Here is a 21,745-nt window from a genome sequence, read left to right on the forward strand (position 1 = left end):
CAGAACCAGAGGGTTCAAAATTTCTGGAGGGATATCCTCAAGTTAAAGAGGCTTTGCAGAAAGCAAACTGGCTCCAATGCATCCAGAAATTCAGAGGTTACCACAAAGAGGTTACGAAGGCCTTTGCACGTTCCTTCAGAGACAAAGACAATCAAGTGGAGATAGGGGACCTAAAGTTTATAGTCACTGAGAGCAGTATAGCACAGGCCACTTCACTCCCACAAACTGGAGAAATATGGTTTAAAAACAGATCAGTACAAGACCAACAGTGGAAGCAAATCTTAAAGAATCCAGGTATGGATACCAGCATTTTTACAAAAGGGATTCCTGTTACTTATGTCAAGGAAGAATGGACAACTTTACTTTTATTAGTGCAAAAATTATTTACTTGTGAGGGAAGGTTTGGAGTTTTATATGTTTATCATGCCAAAGTCATGATGCATTTCTTAGGAGATGATATTAACCTTCCATATTTTCTACTCTCAAGTCTTAGAAAAATGTGTTCAATTGTCCAAAGGAACCCAAGAAACATTGAACCACATCTGTATCATCATGGTCTTGTTAAGATGCTAGTTGAGGAACAGTTGAAAGCAAAAAGAGATACCTGGGAGAGATTTCTTGTGAGAAACCATTTTGAAGAAGCAGGAGAAACCTCTGTGCCTAGAAAAAGTAGAAGAAAAAGAGAAGAGGCTACCCCTGAAACTGTTGTCCAAGAGGAAACTGTCCAAGAACAGATTGAAGAAGAAACTGATGTACATCATTCTGAACATGAAACTGATCCTGAGCCTGCTGTGGACATTGATCAAACAACTCAAGGAATCATCACAGAAACCCTTTCAGAACTTGCCCAAGAAGTTGCTCAAAAGAGAAAAGAGGGTAGGAAGAAACAAAAGAAAGATAAAGGAAAATCCATAGCTCAAGAAACCTACCTTACTCCAGAGAATTCTAGTGAAGAAGACACTCAGCCCTTAGCACAGAGGTTGACCCAGATCAGCAGAAAGTTTATAATTACCTGGAGACGTTAGAACAAGAAGCTGCTGGTCCAAGCACTGTTCAACCTTTGGAGCAGCAAGTTCAATCACTGAAGCAAGAAGTATTTGAGCTGGAGGTACTAAATCGCCACATCAAACAAGAAAATGAAAAACTGAAGGTACAGAGCAATGTGGACAAGATGGTCCAAGATAACACCATGCTTCATATGGGCCTGTGGCAAAAGGAAAACAAAAATCTCAAGAAGAGATGCAGGAAGTTAAATAGAGCTTTGATCAATCTAAAATTCAGATGTTTGATGAAAAGACCAAGAGTAAATATAGCCACACAGAGAAAGAAGAGAAGGCTGGATGTCTTAGCAGAGGCATCTCAGCAGGTGGGTTGAACAATGTTTTCGTTGCATGAGGACATGCAACACCCTCGTAGTGGGGGTATGTAGAGCCTCTACTTTGCACTTGATTATCCATCATTACCTATAGTTTTCCCTCACTCATCTCTCTCTTTTGCCTCATTTTCCTTGTAAACCAACCCAGATCATTACATTTTATGTCTTTAAGCATGATTAAGTGAACTTTGCTAATGTGTGACTGTTTTGTTTAGATTTTGACATACTTGCAGAGATTCCGCAGCTGTCTGGCAATTCCGCAGCCATTCAGCGATTCCGCAGTCATCTGATGATTCCGCAGCCTTTTTGTTAATCTCAAGGTTCCACGTGTCATTTTGCAAAACAAGCCACATGGACATTTAGGAATAAAGGTGCTCAAGGTTCCTGTGCCATTGGTTCGATCAGCCACATCATCTCCACCTCCGGTCAACGAGGGTCAAGCCACGGTCAATAAAGGCAGCTTAAACGGTGTTACGTAAGCTGTTGGGTCACGTCAATGCAACTGGTGATTTATCCGTGTTACGCAGGTTGTGGGAAACATAATCCAACTCTGGATTCAATTCCCATAACGACCAGAACCTCCAGCTCATCCACGAGGCTTATGACGTGTTGCTGAACCTTTATTACGCATGACAGATTAGTTAATTTTCAGTTTCTAGCTTTACGCATTAGGCAATCGTTTAGACGCCTATAAAAACTAGCGTTTGCATACGCTTAATGTTACTTTTTAGTTGTTGTGTTTTATGAACTTGTTATAATTTTAGTGCATTCCAAGACTCTGTTTTGATAGTGCTGTTCTAGCACTCTTGACTGTAATTTTCTGCATATGGAGTAATAGAAGACAGCGCTGTTCTGAAGTTTTCAAATCCTTGAGTCTTCTTTGGGTTATATGAATGGAGGGCCCCTGTTCATGTTAGCCCTTGTATAGTATTTTATGTTCAGCATTTCCTTATTTTCCATTCAGCATTTCCTTTTCTTTGAAACATGTACAGCTTGATTCACTTTCATGTTATTTCATTTCTAGCCTTTATTTTATGCTGATCAATATTGTTCTTTTGCAGGTTTTTAACCCGGGATTGTTTTTGTGTTTATGTATTTGCTTTATAACTGATTGTATTTTCAGTTGACAAATTCAAAGTTGCTGCCTTTACTTTATTTTCATAGCTGATTTTTAGTTTAATTTCTCAAAGTTGTCTGCTAACATATGAATGGTCTCTTTATCACAAATTGTTTATCTTTTAGAGATCAGAATACTAATAACTTACAGCTGGCTTTGAGTACTTTTTAGACTAATCTTTAACTACTTTCTAATCGTGCTTTACACAGTACTATGTGTTAGAAGCAGAGAGTTAGAAAGAGCTGAACATTATAACTAGTCTTTAAAGTAGATTTTTCTCATTTTTGATCACTTTTTAAACTCATCTTTAGCTACTTTCTAATCGTGTTTTACACAGTACTATGTGTTAGAAACAGAGAGTTAGGAAGAGATAAACATTATCATTGGTTTTTAAAGTGTTTTTCTTACCTTTTATTTGCAGCAGCATGAATGGTGTCTAGTGCCATTAGGAAGTGGTTCTTTGCTTTCAGTTTATTTCAAGTTATTTATTTCTTTCAAGCTTTTCCTTTTCAGCAAGTAGTTAGAAACCACTAATCACACACTCTCACTCATCTAGAACTCACCTTACACACACTATAACTCATCTGTTTATAAAAACTCCATTCCATCTTAGGAAGATAAACTTTCCATAAAACAACACCCCCAAAACGACAAAAAGCTCTAAGAGGTTGCTTAAGTACATATAGTACACCTTCACTTCATCAGTTTACGAGCCCCGGGTTGACAATTAATGACATCAATTTAGGAACACTAAATTGACTAAACAATTTACCACCGGGTTTTGGTAAGGTTTCCTCGGCCAATTTTCTAAGGTATTGATAATATTTTGATAATTCCTGTGACGTTTCTCAAACAACTTGTAATGGTTTTCCCACAGGGTGTTGCTAACTATGTAATGGTTCATCAAGTGCTCCATTGATTCCTCCTGTGAATTACAGAGCGCATAGCATGATGGTCCTTGTCGCCTCTTCCTCTGTAGCTGGTCCCAGGTAAGCACCCTACCATGTAACATAATCCAGATAAAGAAAGACACTTTCAGCCAGTGTTTGGTTTTCCATAGGTTTTTCCATTTTTTCTTCTCTGCCTCTTGATTCTGTTTGGATTTTAGGTAGTACCCTTCTGTTATTGAAAAATTACCTTGAATTCTGGTGCCCCATCTTAGGATGTCTTGCCCTGTTTTCCTCACCACTTTACGGGATGCCATTTCCTTATGGTAGTCTTGCCATCTGTCTGAGTCAGGGGCCCCTACCCAATCCTCTTTCTATTTCCAATTACGCCAATTATCGCCTACCCCTTGTTTCCAGAAGTTGCCTACAACATTCCCCTCTGCCTGAGACATGAAATCATGGATGACTTTAAGGTTTTCCTTAAAAATGAGCCTTTCACATTGCTGCCATGATTCCTCCAAAAACCTATCTTTATATCCTACTCTTATCTCCCAAAAGCTATATTCTCTAATCAGTTCTTTGTTACCCCTCGCTAGGTTCCAAATTGCGGAGCCTTTGGTCTCTGTCTGGCTTCTCATTCTATTTTCGGGTTCCCCTGCTACCTCATATTTCCTTTCCCAGATTGCCTTCCATAAATCTTGGCCACCCTGCGTCCATCTCCACCAAAGCTTCGCCCCCATCACTTGGTTAAGAATGTAGGGATCCCTTAATCCCAAGCCTCCATCTTTGGAAAGCCTACTTAGCCAATCCCACAAAATTAAGGCCCATTTTCTAGTTTTACTGTTTCCCTGCCACAGAAATTTCTTAAACATGGCTACCAAATTTTGACTAATGGACTTGGGGATAGCTTGACACGAAATCTAGTAGATTGGAATAGCCTGCAGAACAACTTTGAATAGAATTAGCTGATTGGGAGCATTCAGCAAGCGAAAGGTCTAGTTGTCCATCTTATTCCTGATTTTTTTAATTAGGGGTTCCCAGTTAGTGGCCGTGTATTGATGCTCATTAAGCATAATACCCAGGTATTTTTACAGGAAGGTTCCAATTCTGAATCCCATTGTGCGCACGAAGAATCTTTGGGCCGCTAGCTGGGTGTTAAAGAAAAATACTTCAGATTTCTCTTTATTAATCTCAATCCCAGAAGCTTGATTGAATTTTGATAAGGTTCTAACAATGTTTCGGGCCTCCTTTAGAGTGGCCTGGCCATATAACATTATGTCGTCTACGAATTGCTGGTGAGTTACAGGGAGATCATTCCCACATATTCGTAGCCCCTTTAGCTGATCGCTGGCTACTTGGGCCTTTATCATCCTGCCTAATCCTTCTGCTGCCAAGATGAAGAGGAATGGAGACAAGGGGTCTCCCTGCCTTAGCCCTCGCGAGGGATTGAAGGCTTCGGTGGGAGTACCAGTTAACATGTATGACAACACTGGAGTACTTACCATTGACAAGATCCATTTCAACCATCTTGGATCAAAACCGTGGGCTTTGAGAATGCCTTCCAGGTACCCCCAACTAAGGCGGTCATACACCTTAGCCAAGTCTAATTTGATTAGCATACCTGGGTTTCAAGAGTTTTTCAGGGAGTGGATCACTTCCTGGGCCACTATAATTCCATCTGTAATCTGCTGCCCTTTGACAAAGCCTATTTGTTCCTGCACTATAAGGTCCGGCAGAATAAGCTTGAGTCTATTCACCATAATTGTTGCTAAGATTTTGTACACTACATTACAGAGGGATATAGGCCTGAACCCCTGCAGTTCATCCGATTTTCCATTCTTCGGGATCAAGGCCAGGAAAGTGGCATTCAGTCCCTGATGCATGCGTTTAGAACACCTTGATTCCTCCACTAAGTCCACCAAGTCATTGCCCATAAAACTCCAGGCTGCTTGGCAAAACTCAATGGTAAAGCCGTCGGGACCCGGGGCCTTATTCTTCGCCATTTTGTTGACCACTTCCTCTACCTCTTCCTTGGTGATAACCCTAAGCAGTGCCATATTTTGTTCTCTAGTAACTTTCTTAGGGATATGTTGGCAGACCTTGTCTATTTCCTCTGTCCTGTTAATGTTAGGTTCTGTTATATTCCTTTGAAATATTGCACCAGGAGCTGTTCCATATCTTTTTGCTGCAGCTCTCTGTTTCCTTGACTATCTTTCAGTGAGAAAATTCTATTGTGATGACGGTGATTCATCATCGCTTTGTGGAAGAATTTGGAGTTCTTTTCCCCATCTTTTAGCCATTGGACACGAGATTTCTATTTCCACATAATTTCTTCCTATTTGCATCTTTCCTCCAGTTGATTGATTACCCTGCCTTCCTCATCCGCCAACTCCTCGCTTCTTCCATCCTTGATGATTTGTTGTTATATTCCTTCCAATCTAGTATGTAGTTTACCTTTCTCCTGCTGGATATTTTTGAATTCTTCCCTATTCCATTTCTTAATTTTGCCCTTTATTTCATTAAGTCTGAGTTGGAAAGTGTGCATTTTGTTCCGGCCTTCCATTCCCCTCCTGCTTTCCTGCCACCAATTTCTTACTTTATCTAAGAAATCTGGAGCTCGAAGCCAAAAGGACTCAAAACGAAAAGGTCTCTTTTTATTCTGATTGTTCAAAGCTATTTCCAGCTTTATTGGCCAATGGTGAGACCCTATAGAGGGTAGGATAGAGGCTTCATAGAAAATATCCTTCCCTATTATGTACTCAGAGACTAGAAATCGATTTAGTCTTGACGCAATTTGTTTGTCTCCGCCTCTTCTATTTTTCCAGGTGAATTTCCCATTTATAGTAGGGATATCTACCATCCTTAATTTAGTTTGGACATCTTTGAATCTTTCCATCTCTAGGTATTCTCTGCTTATTCTACCTTTCTTCTCTTCTCTAGATGTTATCAAGTTGAAGTCTCCTGCAATAATCCACCTTTGCTCCTGGAGATATTTTTCAGTTTTTTTTAGTGGCTAAGGAATAGGCCTCTATCAGCCTAGGTATGAGGCCTGTAAACAGTCAAACCCACCACCCATTCACTCTGCCCAATGTGTCTAAATATTCCAGTCAGGATTCTTGGCATCCCTATCCCCCAATATGATAGGACTTCTGCTAGATTCCAAATGATGGCTATCCCTCCTACACTTCCTTTGGCATCTATGGTTATTTGTTCATATCTTGGGTTTATTTTATTGAGGATTTCCTCCATCTTCTACCCTGAAATTTTAGTTTCCTGAATAAGCATGATTTGAGGTTTGTCCTTCCTCAGTCTTGCCACTAGATGTCTCTGTTTCCCTTTACTGTTTAGGCCTCTAATATTCCATGATGTCAGAATCATTGATGAGGTTGAGATAGATTTTGAAACACCGCTAATAGCGAGACCACTCTCCCTGTGTTCACCAGCATTTCCCCCATATTTTGGATAGAGTCCTTAAGATTTTTCCTTCCTCTTTTTTGCCCCCCCCCTACCTTGCCCTTGTTGATCTGATCTGTTTTCCCTCTGGCTCTCTTGGTATTCTTCTGGTGTATATTTACCTTTTTCCTGTTTAGCCTTATACTCTTGGAAGGTTTCTGCATACAACCTTTTCTGGTCTTCTGGGATAAACCTCTCGTCCAGATTCCTCCATTCATTCAATAACTTTCTTAAGACTTTTTCCTCTTGACTTAATTCTTCCCTGGTTGTCTCCATGTCTGTCTCCATCTGTTCTGCTAGTTTTTCCTATTCCTTACCTTTGTCTATGGCCTCACTCAGGGCTTTCCTTTTTGTGTGGGTTCTTTCACTGCTAGCACTATTGTCTGACTCCTTATCATCTTGATTTTCCATGGTTTGGTCTTCCTCTTCTCCCTCTTCCTGTAATATTTCAAAGTTGTTTGCTTTCTTTGGGTTTGTTTGTTTTTCCTTCTTATCTTCCTTGGGGATTTGTTTGTTTATTCTCCATTTGTTTTTCACCTCTTGGAATCCTTCTTGGTCAACTATCCCTCTCTTTTGCAGGTTACTTCTCCTTTCTTCTTATTCCATTATAATTGGGAATTCCTTAGCTAGATGGCCATGGTCATGGCACCTACGACATCTAAAAGGGATGTGCTTGTAGTCTAAGTTTTGCTGCCAGACTTCTTCATGATACTCTAGTTCCACAGAATCTGGGATATGGTTTGCTAGGTTCATATAGACACATATCCTAGCATATGAAGTATACCTTCCTTTCTTCGTGGTTTCTGCTATTTTCATGAAACTACCTATTGAGCTTCCTATCCCCTCCAATATTTTTGGGTCCCAGAAGTCAATAGGTAGTCCAAATAAATGAACCTAGACCAGCACTACTAGAAATTTTTCCTTATCGAGGTTGTAGCATTCCTCCCAATAGCGCATGAAAAGACCAGCATTATAATAGAAATAAGGGCCATTTTCAAAGACTTTTTCCTTATCTTGCAGGTTTTAGAAAATTACCGTAAAGAAGCCCTTCGCTCCCAGCTTGAGCTCAATGTGTTCTTGGGGCTGCCATTTTTGCTGAATCCACTTGGTTAGGTCTCTTTCCGACAGCAAAACACCTACAAACATGTAGATAAGGGCATGATCTTTCATATAAATTTTATACTTTTCCAGTTTATCCGATGGAATCACAAAGTTGGGTTTCTCCTCTGCACATGGCAGGCATCTTCCCTTCTGCATGCCTGCCAAGTCGCTCCCAGAACCGGACCAACGCTCTATTTCTCCTTTGTCAGTTGGTTGTTCTGAACGTCTCCTGTCACGGTATCCCGATAGGAGGGGATCTCTCCCCTCCTGACGCCTTTTGTCATGACATTTGTCTCTCAGGTTTCTGTCTTATCTTCTGTTGTATCTCTCTGTAGTCTACACCCTGGCCTTTTCTCTGTTCCTCCCTGCCGATTTTACCGCCTTTCCACCATTAGGGTTTTGGTTGTAGGACTACTAGGAAACAAAAAAATTATTATAATAATAATGATAATCATATATTTTGTCAATTTCATTTATTAGTCTTATAAAATGAGATGTATTAATTTAATATAAACAAAATAAATGTGGAGATGTATTGTGGGGTTTATGATAGGCCACGAAGAAAATAGAGGTCAGGTTAGTTACCACATGATAGGTCATGCGTTAGATCATATACCATGTAACAATGATGATGCAAAGGTTCAAGGGGGGGAATCTTAAGAGTCTTATTAACATGAGAGGCTTTGTGTTCATATCAAGGAAAATTTTATTCAAGAAATCTTTATGGTGTTGTTAATCTCCTCATTAAATGACACATCGAACTTTTCCTTTCCTTCTTGGTCGGTTTATGCCTTTTTATGTCTTTGGTATCCCTCTTGGATTATAAGACTAGAAGTCACCTACTCACATATCCTCAGTCTGCAACAAGTTTATGATAACATTGTTTTACGTAATCTTGTACAATCATAGAAAAGTCCATCAAGACTATGTCTGTGAAATGATCAAACCATGTTGACAGTGAATGCATGATTTCATTGATAGTCTCTCCATTTTGTTTGTGATTTTGCTTTTGTTTTGGTGAGCTTTATGGACTTTCGATTTTGTGTGCCTTCACTTTCCTGAGTGTCCCTTTCATGCTTTCGACCGTCGCCTTCACTTTCATTCATTGTAATTAGTGTCGTTTTCATTTATGTTGGATCTTGGATATGTTGTTTCTACCATCGTTTACATATATCAAGTGTCATTCACACTTTTCTCTTTATATAGTAAATGTCATCTTTTGGCATGAGACGTGTCCCTTATCACATAAAGTGGAGTTTTCGCTTGTTTAAAAGGGTAAATTTGGTGTAAATGTGTCCCTCTTGTCATGTAGTCATGTTTTACACTCATTTCTCTAGTTTTATCCAATGTCACATAAGTGTCATCACTGTCGTTTCAAAGTGTACCTTTAGTGTAGCACTTGGGGAAAGTTGTCGCAATGTTATCGCATTGAGGGAAGTATGTTGTTCATGTATTTTGAGTAATCAATTTTATGTCTTAAATGTTTGATCATTCTCAATTTTTTTCCTCGTTCACTTTGGCTCAGTGATTCCACACTTAACCTCATCTAGGAAATTTCACTCCTGGGAAACTTGAACTCACTCATCCTTCATGAACTATAAATTAAGAAGTGTTAACCCTCAAGACTTGACCTTACCTCTTGGAACTATACATTATGTATTCACAATGCCTAGCTTTGACCCTTGAGCACCATAACTGAACAATTTATTTCCCCTAGTCAACCTTAACTATACACTGCATAGTGTTAAGCCTGACACCTTGAGCTGCGCAACTGCACAATCCTTGAGATTGTTCTCCCTCCAGAACTATGCACTGGGAAAATTCAAGCCTCAAGCCTCACCCTCAAGCCCTTGAACCCCTCAATTGTGCAATCTTCCAGCTTGTTCTCCTATCTGAACTGTATAGCGGGAAGCTTCAACCCTCAAGCTTGAAATGCTAAGTTCCCCAACTACGAAATCACTTAGTCGCAGGCCCTGAGAGCTAGAGATTGTGTAGTCGAAAGCTTCAAGCCTTTGGCTTGAGTCCTTGAGTCCCTCAAATACACAATCGCTCTGCCAAAGCCTCCATAACTGTGCATTTCATAGTCGTAAGGCTTAAGCCTCCAGCCTCATTCCTTGAGTCCCTCAACTATGTAATCCTTTTAACGAGGCCATCCTGAACTATGGATTGCACAATCTCAATCCTCATTCTACGACCTTGGCCTGTGGAACCGCACAATCCCTGAGTCATTTTCTCAATCTGTCACTATTTTAAGCCCTAACAAGTGATTTCATGAAGCATCTTAGGCTAGGGGTTTATCAGACTGATGTCATCTTGTCATGAGTGGTTCACAATCGCTTAAAAGCTCTGTCATTTGTGTCAATGCCAAAACCTCATATCATCACTAGGGTCTCACTCTATCCCTATTATATCATGACAAGATGATGGTGAAGGAGATGGAGAAGGATACCATGCTAGAAGACACTTATGCGGTTGAGGAAATAACATGAACATCAGGCAAGAAGACAAAGGAACAATAGATTACAATAGAAGACCAAAGGTTAGGACCACATGAAGACTCTATCTTATTCACAACCCTTTGGAGGTTGGATATTGAGAGCAAAGCATATCCCTCATGAAGATGAAGTATTGGATACATCTCTTATTGAAGACAGAAAGAAAGAGGCAGTAAGAAGGACAACTTGGCACTACTACATCATCATGTACCCTATGTCATCAATGTCATGCCATGTCCTATCATAATTCATTATTTGCCACATCATTTATGGATTATGTAAATTCAATATTGAAGAAATGTAATGTAAAGTGGAAGTCTAAGATTCATCCGTGTAATATGGAAAAATTATGTAGGAAGTTGAAAGGTCATTGAGAAGTCAAATAGTAATGAGTGTAGTCGAAGAGTCACAAGGGATGTGAATGATCACCCCATTTGACATATATACACCCTCATTACTCACGTAAAGGACCTTTCACCTTTGCTTCTCCTACTAGGCATTGGAGAGGGAGATAGTTGTTTTGGAGGAGTGAGTGACTTCTCTATGCTCCACTATTGGGGCTAGTGTTGTTCACTATCTTGATATATCTTGGAAATTTTACTTAACTCAAAAGCTTTTTGAGCCAAGGCGCTTTCATGCATATTTTATAAATATTTTAAGACCTTTCTTTGAAAGTTTGCAATGTATGTTGCTTTCATTTGTACTAAGGAAATTGAACAATATGGGTGGCTTCGGTACTTATCTTATTGAAGGTGTGTTGTATTTGCTCTAACAATCATTGCTCCCTTGTGAACTATTTCTCTTATAGATCAATGATTCATTCATATGTATATGTCTGCGTGCCTTTTCTATATTAGTACTATTACTTGTCTTTAAAGGGCCCACTCTTCTCTTCCCTTTTGGTAGAAGGAACTTGATACTTTCCACAACAGAACATTTCGCAAGGCAAACTCACTTGCTAATCCAAAAATACCTGTGTTACTCTCTTGTGTCGAACTTTGCAACCGAGGAAAATGTACGAGGATATATGGCTATTGGGCCGGTACTTCTGATGGGGCTCCTACTCTGAACGGTGTGAGGTCTAATTGAGACTTCACATTAGGAAGACCCCTTGGTTGACGAATTTCAAGTATCATCAACACTTTGTAATAAAAAAAAATAAAAAAAAATAAATAAATAAAAAATTAAATTAAAAAATTATATATCTATTACTTTCTCTTTAGATGAATAATATATATTAAACTCTCTTTAATAACTAAAACTAGTTTTTAACAACTCAAGTATATAAATAATTTTGAATTTTGAATATTTATAGCTATATGGTTGTGTATAGATATAGAAACATGTTATAAAATTAAATCAATTGATTAAAAATATATATTTTTTAATTCAATATTTTAATTAAAAACTTACAAATTTAAATATTATTTTATTAGAAAATAAAAATTTAAATATATTTTTCTAATCTAAAAATGATTTTTCTCCACATTTATACAATTTATTACTTATTTAAATAAATTTAAAAAATAAATATAATTTCTTCACAAAATAATAATTTAAATATTATTTTAAATAAACTAACTAGTTGTATGTGTGAGAACGTATGACTTACTCTCGAATTACCTCTTGTATGTATGGGCATCTGTTAATTGCTCTCATTCTAGAACTAACTCAAAGCGCATAAAGTCAAAGTCTTTCGTGCCGCACTTGTATAATCTATCCACTCAATCTAGTGGGCGAGTTAAAAAACAATTAAATAAAATTTAAAATTTAAAATTAATTAAAATTATATATATAAGTGGAGATATTATATAAGGGTTTAGAGTACGATTTAGAATTTATTTTTTTAGCTAAAATGCAAGAGTGAAAGCATGTTTCTTTAAAGACTACCAACTCGTAGTTTTAAGTGTCGTGGTTTTCCATGAATAATTGTGATGAGATAACTTGCATTGGCACATATCATCGAGTGATGAATGCCCCTAATGTTGTTTTGACAACTAAGTTATAATAGGATTTCCCATTGTGTAAACAAAAAATAACGAATTTTCCCATTGTGTAAACAAAAAATAACGAATAAATTTAATTCGATAAAATTACTCATTATAAGAAATTAACTATTTTGGTGAATTAATTTAAACTATGTAAATAGTATTAAAAATCTACAATGAAATAGTTATGATATTTACTTCATTAACTAAAACATAGAAAATTATAATTAGAATAAATGTAATCTAATTACGTTAAAAAACATAAAAATGGTCAAAATTAATTAATTATAGATACAAACAAAGCATCCCCTGATGGGGTGCTACAAAAGAGAAAAGGTGGGAGACGAGATGCAACCGTCCCAATAAGCCACATGGTTACGGGATGTGGTAGCACACTCAAATAAAGGATCAATATATTTCTTCAACAATTGGCATGGGGAAAATCCCCAACCCATCGTTTGATGCTTAACACATGTTATAGTTCACTTTCGTTAGTTCCTTCGTGATGGTTTCTAATGCATGCCATGATTTCCTTGTAGCTTCAATGAATTATTGGCCTCCCTTTACTACTGATTCATGGAGGAATTTAATTATCAACATTTTAATTGTTGGTTCAATGGAGGTCCCTCATATCAAATCATTACTTCATCCCTCTCATAATTTTGTCTAGTCTAGTGGTGTTAAGTACAAGTTAGTTTTACATACTCGAGGACTGGGGAAATATCTTTGAAAAATCGATTGTTGCACATAATCTATATTAAGCTCCTCTAATAATTATCACCCATTTAATCAAACATGTGAAGGGGTCTTTCTATTCCTACTCTTTTTATTTAGGCCAAAGGCTCTAATTTCTAGGATAGAAAAGATGGCTCCATGAAGCGTTTTCCACAATTTCGCTAGCCTTTTCCCCTTCCTAGCTTCTGGGTGAGGTAAATTTCAGCAATAGGGCAAGCCTTAGAGAAGGGATTCAATGAAATTTATGTTGTTGGTCATCTTTGGTTCATAGAGCTACTTCTCCCAATATACATTTGCCTGGCTCCTCATAGTATAGGTTTGACTTTTCAGTTCCTTATCTTGATTTTAATTTGATTCTCTTCCTCCATCTTGTATCTGTTGGATACTTACATGTTGATGCAACTCTAGGTGGGTCTCCATCTCACTCCCTTATAGTATCAAGGGGTTTGTTTTATTCTATTCAATTCTTCAAGCTCTTCATTCTAGGTAGGTACCCTCACATAGACACTACCACTCACTTTTCTCTCTTCTCTTCTCAATGCTTTTATATCCACAATGGCGCCTTCATTTGTACCTAGAAGGGTTCTAGTCATTGAGTTGTAGAAATGCCTCATTAATGTGCTCATGTTTGCTATGGGGTTTCCTATTATTAAGGATGTGGGGAACATGGGCATACTAGGCCACATGTCTAATTGGAGAGTTCAACTATACAATTTCAGCAACTTACTCCCTTATTGATCCAAGCAGAGATTGCTCAGGAAGAATGGGAGATTTCTGATTAGAGATGTATTCTCTCAGATATTGAGGTTATAGCAGATGTTATGAATTGGCTTCCTGATGGCAAACAGACAAGCGGTAGGTATAACCGATACATCTACATGATGGACATCTATTGGCACATGAAGTTTCTACTGAGAAGAGTACTTTTGTACACACCTGAAAGTCAAAACGATTTTATCCTCTCCTTAGATCATATGCAATGTCGAATGATAGCATTAAATCTTCAATTGGGGTACATTAAGAAGTACACAGGTATTCCATTAGACTCTCAGTGCTCTCATAGTAGCAACAAGGAACATATTCCTATAGAAGCCATGGATTCATACAATTCCTCTTAACTAGTTTGTTTATGTTATGATTTTAGACATTCAAATTTAGTTATATTTTAAGATTCCTCAACACCTTGAATGTTATGAAACTAGCTGACAAAAATATAGAAAATATAGATCAACGCCTTAGAATTCAGCCTCTTAGAGGGGCAACCTCCTTTGCATTAAACAAATGAACAATTCTTGGATGATACAAATGACTAAACCTCCCTTCTATATATAGAAGTCTAAGGGTCACAATATAATCAAGCCAACATAACAGTAATAGAAGGGCACAACAATAACAATAGTGGGTTTCTATGGGGTTCATTTCCATGGCACGAGCTACCACGTGTTTCATAATCCAATACTATTGGAGCGACTTATTAAACAGAGCGTTTCGACTCCTGCTATTTCCTGGGTCTAGAACCAAATCCTCCCACTCCCCCCAGGGAATTTCCTTATTCTCGCTAATGGAACGCAGCTCCCGTTCCCACCCATTGATTTTCTCTTGTATTTCTGAAGAATTCCCCACCATATACGTGTTTACCATGTACATTCTTTTTTCTGATTCTGGCTTCCTTCCTTTCTACTGCAGATTGTTGCTTGAGCCTTCTTCCTAGGTCCGAGCTTGTTTTGCTTTCTTCGGAGCCATCTTACTGTGATCCTTAGATCTTTTGTTGATTGTGTCTTGCCTACCTATCAAGACAACAAACCACAAGTCAGTACCTTTACATCGTAATTCTGCTTCAATCCCTTCACTTACCCCCCTAGTCTTAGCATGATGTTCCCGCTGATTCTTTTGGCTCACTGTTCTGAGCGGCGTCTCTACCATTCTAGCTGCTCAACCCAAGACCCTCTCCCCTATCTCAACTTCCTTGGAGAACTCTTGTTGTCCAACTTGGTGGCTATCTGAGTTCGATCCCATCATCTCTCAACTCCCCTGATGATCGGGAGAAATGCTAACCCTCCAATTACCCATTCGATTTCTAGCCTTAGCCTTTCGAGAGTTTTCCTGATAGCAGACATGGGTGAGATTCCTGTGAACAGCAGAGAACTTGTCTTGTCCCGACATGGTGACCCTCCCCTCCCACCATTCATTAATGGACTTCAATTTTACTCTCCTTCGAGGGTCAAAAATCTCTCTACGCGAGACAACCTCTGCTCTGGTAGGGTAAATGTTTTTCTTCCCGTTTCTGAGATGGCCTCCTCCTTCCCTACTGTTATCTATCGACTTCTGTTTTCTAGACATCTTTGTTAAAAAGCAGAAGATTCTACCTCTAACTAACACAAAGGCTGTGAGATAGGGAAATGAATAAACATACCACCTTTCTTCGCCGAAACCGGAGGTGTGGGTTGGTTGCTGAGCCTTGCTACCACCTTTTGTCTTTCCTTCTTATTTCGTCCTATACTGCATGAGCACTCTAGCTACCACCTTAGGCCTTTGTTTGTAAACTCCCCCTTGTCCTTCCGTCCTGACCTCCACTTGGCCATGTGATTCCCCAGCTCTCATCCCCGCATCCCTGCCTCGGGATTTCCACTACTTGTCTGTCCTCCTTTATTCTTCATAACTACTACATTCTCCCGGCTGCTCCTGCCGTATCCTTTCTGTACCACTGATGCCACTTGTCATCCTTCCGCTGTCATTTATCCTGACTTCCCACGCTCCCTCTAGTTCTTCCCTTAATGGCGTCTCGGTTCTCTCTCCTTCCCCGTCACATGACCCTCTCCTACCTTGCCCCATCCGCTGCCCTGCTCCATCACTTATACCACTCCTGTCCTTTCTCACGGATATGCTGTTCATCCCCACCCACTATAATCTTTCCCCACATTTGCAACCTACTATCATTTCCTGGCCATCCACCTCGGAATTGCCATGATCACCCTTGTCGACGTCGAGAAGTTTCTGTAATCTATCTCGCTCCTCCGGGTGCAGCGGCTCCATTCCTTCACTGTCTATCAGCTTTCCCCTGTTCGGACTACCCCAATTTGCTAACCAGTCTGCCGGTTTATTTCCTGAGCACCTGACATGGGTAGGGATTAGATAGTCTATTTTGGTCAATAGCTTCCCTATTTATCTGATGAGCCATGCCATTCGCCAGCTCTTACTGATTTTTTCCACTGGTTTTTGCTGTTGCAATTGCCTTACCATATCCACCACCAATTTTGAGTCCCCCTCAATTTGGAGGCTCTTAATCTTTACCTGTATCGTAATTTCCAAGCCTCGTTTTAGTGCATGCAGTTCCACTTCATTGTTCGTCACCTCCCCGCAGTCCATTGCAAAGATTCTCACTGTTTTTCCTCTGTCATTCCTGAAGATTCCCCCGATACCTGCTTCCCCCAGGTTGTGTTTGGCGACGGCATCGAAGTTTAGTTTTGTAAATCCCTGTGGGGGGTGCCTGTACTATTTAGATTCTGCCACCTCTCTGATTTGGCCTTTTCTTTGGTCACCCCCGCTTAGCATACTCTGGGTTACTGCTAGCCTTTTCAGGATTTCCTCCTCTACTTGCGACGCCTTCCAGTCCTCATCCTTCCATCTTTCTGTTAAGATTGTTTCTCTCATGTTCCTGATGGTTTGCTGCCAAATGTTTGCTGGAGTGCGATTTTCTGCCTTGAAAATTACACTATTCCTGGCCTTCTAGATGTTCCAGATCAAGAACCTAGTGGAAAGCAGCCATGCACGATTTACCACTGGGTTTTGGTAAGGTTTCCTCAGCCAGTTTTCTAAGGTATTGATAATATTTTGATAATTCTTGTGACGTCACTCAAACAACTTGTAATGGTTTTCCCACAGGGTGTCGCTGACTTTGCAATGGTTCATCAAGTGCTCCATTGATTCCTCCTATGAATTGCAGAGCACACAACATGATGGTCCTTGTCGCCTCTTCCTCTGCAGCTGTTCCCAGGTAAGCGCCCTGCCATGTAACATAATCCAGATAAAGAAAGACACTTTCGGCCAGTGTTTGGTTTTCCATAGGTTTTTCCATTTTTTCGCCTCTACCTGTTGATTCTATTTGGCTTTTAGGCAGTAGCCTTCTATTATTGAAAAAGTACCTTGAATTCTGGTGCCCATCTTAGGATGTCTTTCCCTGTTTTCCTCCCCACTTTACAGGATGCCATCTCCTTGTGGTAGTCTTACCATCTGTCTGAGTTAGGGGCCCCTACCTAATCCTATTTATGTTTCCAATTATGCCAATAATCGCCTACCCCTTATTTGGAAAAGTTGCCTACAACATTCCCCTCTGCCTGAGACGTGAAATCCTAGATGACTTGAAGGTTTTCCTTAAAAATGAGCCTTTCACATTGCTGCCATGATTCCTCCAAAAACCTAGCTTTATCTCCTGCTCTTATCTCCCAAAAGCTATATTCTCTAATCAGTTCTTTGTTACCCATCGCTAGGTTCCAAATTGCGGAGCCTTTAGTCTCTGTATAGCTTCTCATTTTGTTTTTGGGTTCCCCTGCTGCCTCATATTTCCTTTCCCAGATTTCCTTCCATAAATCTTGGCCACCCTGCATCCATCTCCACCAAATCTTCGCCCCCATCACTTAGTTAAGAACGTAGGGGTCCCTTAATCCTAAGCCTCCATCTTTGGAAAGCCTACTTAGCCAATCCCACAAAATTAAGGCCCATTTTCTAGTTTTACTGTTTCCCTGCCACAGAAATTTCTTAAACATGGCTACCAGCTTTTGACTAATGGACTTGGGGATAGCTTGACATGAAATATGGTAGATTGGAATAGCCTGCAGAACAGCTTTTAATAGAATTAGCCGATTGGGAGCATTCAGAGAGCGAAAGGTCTAGTTGTCCATCTTTTTCTTGATTTTTTTAATTAGGGGTTCCTAGTTAGCAGCCCTGTATTGATGCTCATTAAGCATAATACCCAGGTATCTTGACGGGAAGGTTCCAATTCTGAATCCCATTATCCGTGCCAAGAATCTTTGGGCCGCTAGCTGGGTTTTAAAGAAAAATACTTCAGATTTCTCTTTATTAATCTCAGTCCCGGAAGCTTGATTGAATTCTGATAAGGTTCTAGCAATCTTTTGGGCCTCCTTTAGAGTGGCCTATCCATATAACATTACGTCATCTACGAATTGCTGGTGAGTTACAGGGAGATCATTCCCACATATTCGTAGCCCCTTTAGCTGATCGCTGGCTACTTGGGCCTTTATCATCCTGCCTAATCCTTCTGTTGCCAGGATGAAGAGGAACGGAGACAAGGGTTCTCCCTACCTTAGCCAGCGTGAGGGATTGAAGGCTTTGGTGGGAGTACCATTCAACATGATTGACAACACTAGAGTACTTACCATTGACAGGATCCATTTCACCCATCTTGGATAAAAATCATGGGCTTTGAGAATTCCTTCTAGGTGCCCCCAACTAAGGCGGTCGTACACCTTAGCTAGGTCTAATTTGATTAGCATACCTTGGTTTTGAGAGTTTTTCAGGGAGTGGATCACTTCATGGGCCACTATAATTCCATCTGTAATCTGTCGCCCTTTGACAAAGCCAGTTTGTTCCTACGCTATAAGGTTTGGCAGAATAGGCTTGAGTCTATTCACCATAATTGTTGCTAAGATTTTGTACACTACATTACAGAGGGATATAGGCCTGAACCCCCACAGTTCGTCCGATTTTCCGTTCTTCGGGATCAAGGCTAGGAAAGTGGCATTCAGTCCCTGATGCATGTGTTTAGAACACCTTGATTCCTCCTCTAAGTCCACCAAGTCATTGACCGTAAAACTCCAGGCTGCTTGGTAAAACTCAATGGTAAAGCCGTCGGGACCCGGGGCCTTATTCTTCACCATTTTGTTGACCACTTCCTATACTTCTTCCTTAGTGATAACCCTGAGCAATGCCATATTTTGTTCTCTAGTAACTTTCTTAGGGATATGTTGGCAGACCTTGTCTATTTCCTTTGTCCTGTTAATGTTAGGTTCTATTAGGATTCCTTTGAAATATTCCACCAGGAGCTGTTCCAAATATTTCCGCTGCAACACTCTGTTTCCTTGACAATCTTTCAGTGATAAAATTCTATTGTGATGACGGTGATTCATCATCGCTTTGTGGAAGAATTTGGAGTTCTTTTCCCCGTCTTTTAGCCATTGGACACGAGATTTCTGTTTCCATAGAATTTCTTCCTGTTTGCATCTTTCCTCCAATTGATTGATTACCTTGCCTTCCTCTTCTGCCAACTCCTCGCTTCTTCTGTCCTTGATGATTTGTTGTTGTATTCCTTCCAATCTAGTCTGTAGTTTACCTTTCTCCTGCTGGATATTTTTGAATTCTTCCCTATTCCATTTCTTAATTTTGCCCTTTATTCCCTTAAGTCTGAGTTGGAAAGTGTGCATTTTGTTCCGGCCTTCCGTTCCCCTCCTGCTCTCCTGCCACCAGTTTCTTACTGTGTCTAAGAAATCTGGAGCTCGAAGCCAAAAGGACTCAAAACAAAAAGGTATCTTTTTATTCTGATTGTTCAAAGCTATTTCCATCTTTATTGGCCAATGGTCTGACCCTATAGAGGGTAGGATAGAGGCTTCATAGAAAATATCCATACCTATTATGTACTCAGAGATTAGAAATCGATCTAGTCTTGACGCAATTTGTTTGTCTCCGCCTCTTCTGTTGTTCCAGGTGAATTTCCCATTTATAGTAGGGATATCTACCATCCTTAATTCTGTTTGGACATCTCTGAATCTTTCCATCTCTGGGTCTTCTCTACTTATTCCGCCTTTCTTCTCTTCTCTAGATGTTATCGAGTTGAAGTCTCCTGCAATAATCCACCTTTGCTCCTGGTGCATATTTTTTAGTTTTTCTAAGTGGCTAAGGAATAGGCCTCTGTTAGCCTAGGTATGAGGCCTGTAAACAGCCGACCCCACCACCCATTCACTCTGCCCAATGTGTCTAAATCTTCTACTCAGGATTCTTGTCATTCCTATCCACCAATCTAATAGGACTTCTGCTGGATTCCAAATGATGGCTATCCCTCCTGCACTTCCTTTAGCATCTATGGTTATTTGTTCGTATCTTGGGTTTATTTTATTGAGGATTTCCTCCATCTTCTACCCTGAAATTTTAGTTTCCTGAATAAGCATGATTTGAGGTTTGTCCTTCCTCAGTCTTGCCGCTAGATGTCTCTGTTTCCCTTTACGGTTTAGTCCTCTAATATTCCATGATGTCAGAATCATTGATGAGGTTGAGATAGATTTTGAAACACCGCTGATAGCGGGACCACTCTCCCTGTGTTCACCAGCATTTCCCCCATATTTTGGATGGAGTCTTTAACATTTTTCCTTCCTCTTTCCTCCCTCCCCCCCCCCTCCCCCCCTCCTTACCTTGCCCTTGCTGATCTGATCTGTTATCCCTCTGGCTCTCTTGGTATTCTTCTCGTGTATCTTTACCTTTTTCCTGTTTAGCCTTATACTGTTGGAAGGTTTCTGCATACAACCTCTTTTGGTCTTCTGGGATAAACCTCTCGTCCAGATTCCTCCATTCATTCAATAATTTTCTTAAGACTTCTTCCTCTTGACTTAATTGTTCCTTGGTTGTCTCCATGTCTGTCTTCATCTGTTCTACTAGTTCTTGTTGTTCCTTACCTTTGTCTATGGCCTCACTCGGGGTTTTCCTTTTTGTGTGGGTTCTTTCACTGCTAGCGCTATTGTCTGACTCCTTATCATCTTGATTTTCCATGGTTTGGTCTTCCTCTTCTCCCTCTTCCTGTAATATTTCAAAGCTGTTTGATTTCTTTGGGGTTGTTTGTTTTTCCTTCTTATCTTCCTTGGGGATTTCTTTGTTTATTCTCCATTTGCTTTTCACCTCTTGGAATCCTTCTTGGTCAATTGTCCCTCTCTTTTGCAGGTGACTTCTCCTTTCTTCTTCTTCCATTATAATTGGGCATTCCTTAGCTAGATGGCCATGGTCATGGCACCTACGACATCTAAAAGGGATGTGCTCGTAGTCTAAGTTTTGCTGCTAGACTTCTTCATGATACTCTAGTTCCACAGAATCTGGGATAGGGTTTGCTAAGTTCATATAGACACATATCCTAGCATACGAAGTATACCTTCCTTTCCTTGTGGTTTCTGCTATTTTTACGAAACTACCTATTGAGTTTGCTATCCCCTCCAACATTTTTGGGTCCCAGAAGTCAATAGGTAGTCCAAATAAACGAACCTAGACTGGTGCTACTAGAAATTTTTCCTTATCAGGGTTGTAGCATTCCTCCCAATAGTGCATGAAAATACCAGCATTATAATAGAAATAAGGGCCATTTTCAAAGACTTTTTCCTTATCTTGCAGGTTTTAGAAAATTACCGTAAAGAAGCCCTTCGCTCCCAGCTTGAGCTCAATGTGTCCTTGGGGCTGCCATTTTTGCTGAATCCACTTTGTTAGGTCTCTTTCTGATGGGCAAATGCCTACAAACATGCAGATAAGGGCATGACCTTTCATATAACTTCTGTATTTTTCCAGTTTATTCGATGGAATCACAAACCTGGGTTTCTCCTCTGCAC

Source organism: Pinus tabuliformis, chromosome 9, assembly GCF_031772625.1.
Source record: "Pinus tabuliformis cultivar Carrire ecotype Pingquan chromosome 9, CPIR1, whole genome shotgun sequence".
In the NCBI taxonomy this organism is placed as follows: domain Eukaryota; kingdom Viridiplantae; phylum Streptophyta; class Pinopsida; order Pinales; family Pinaceae; genus Pinus; species Pinus tabuliformis.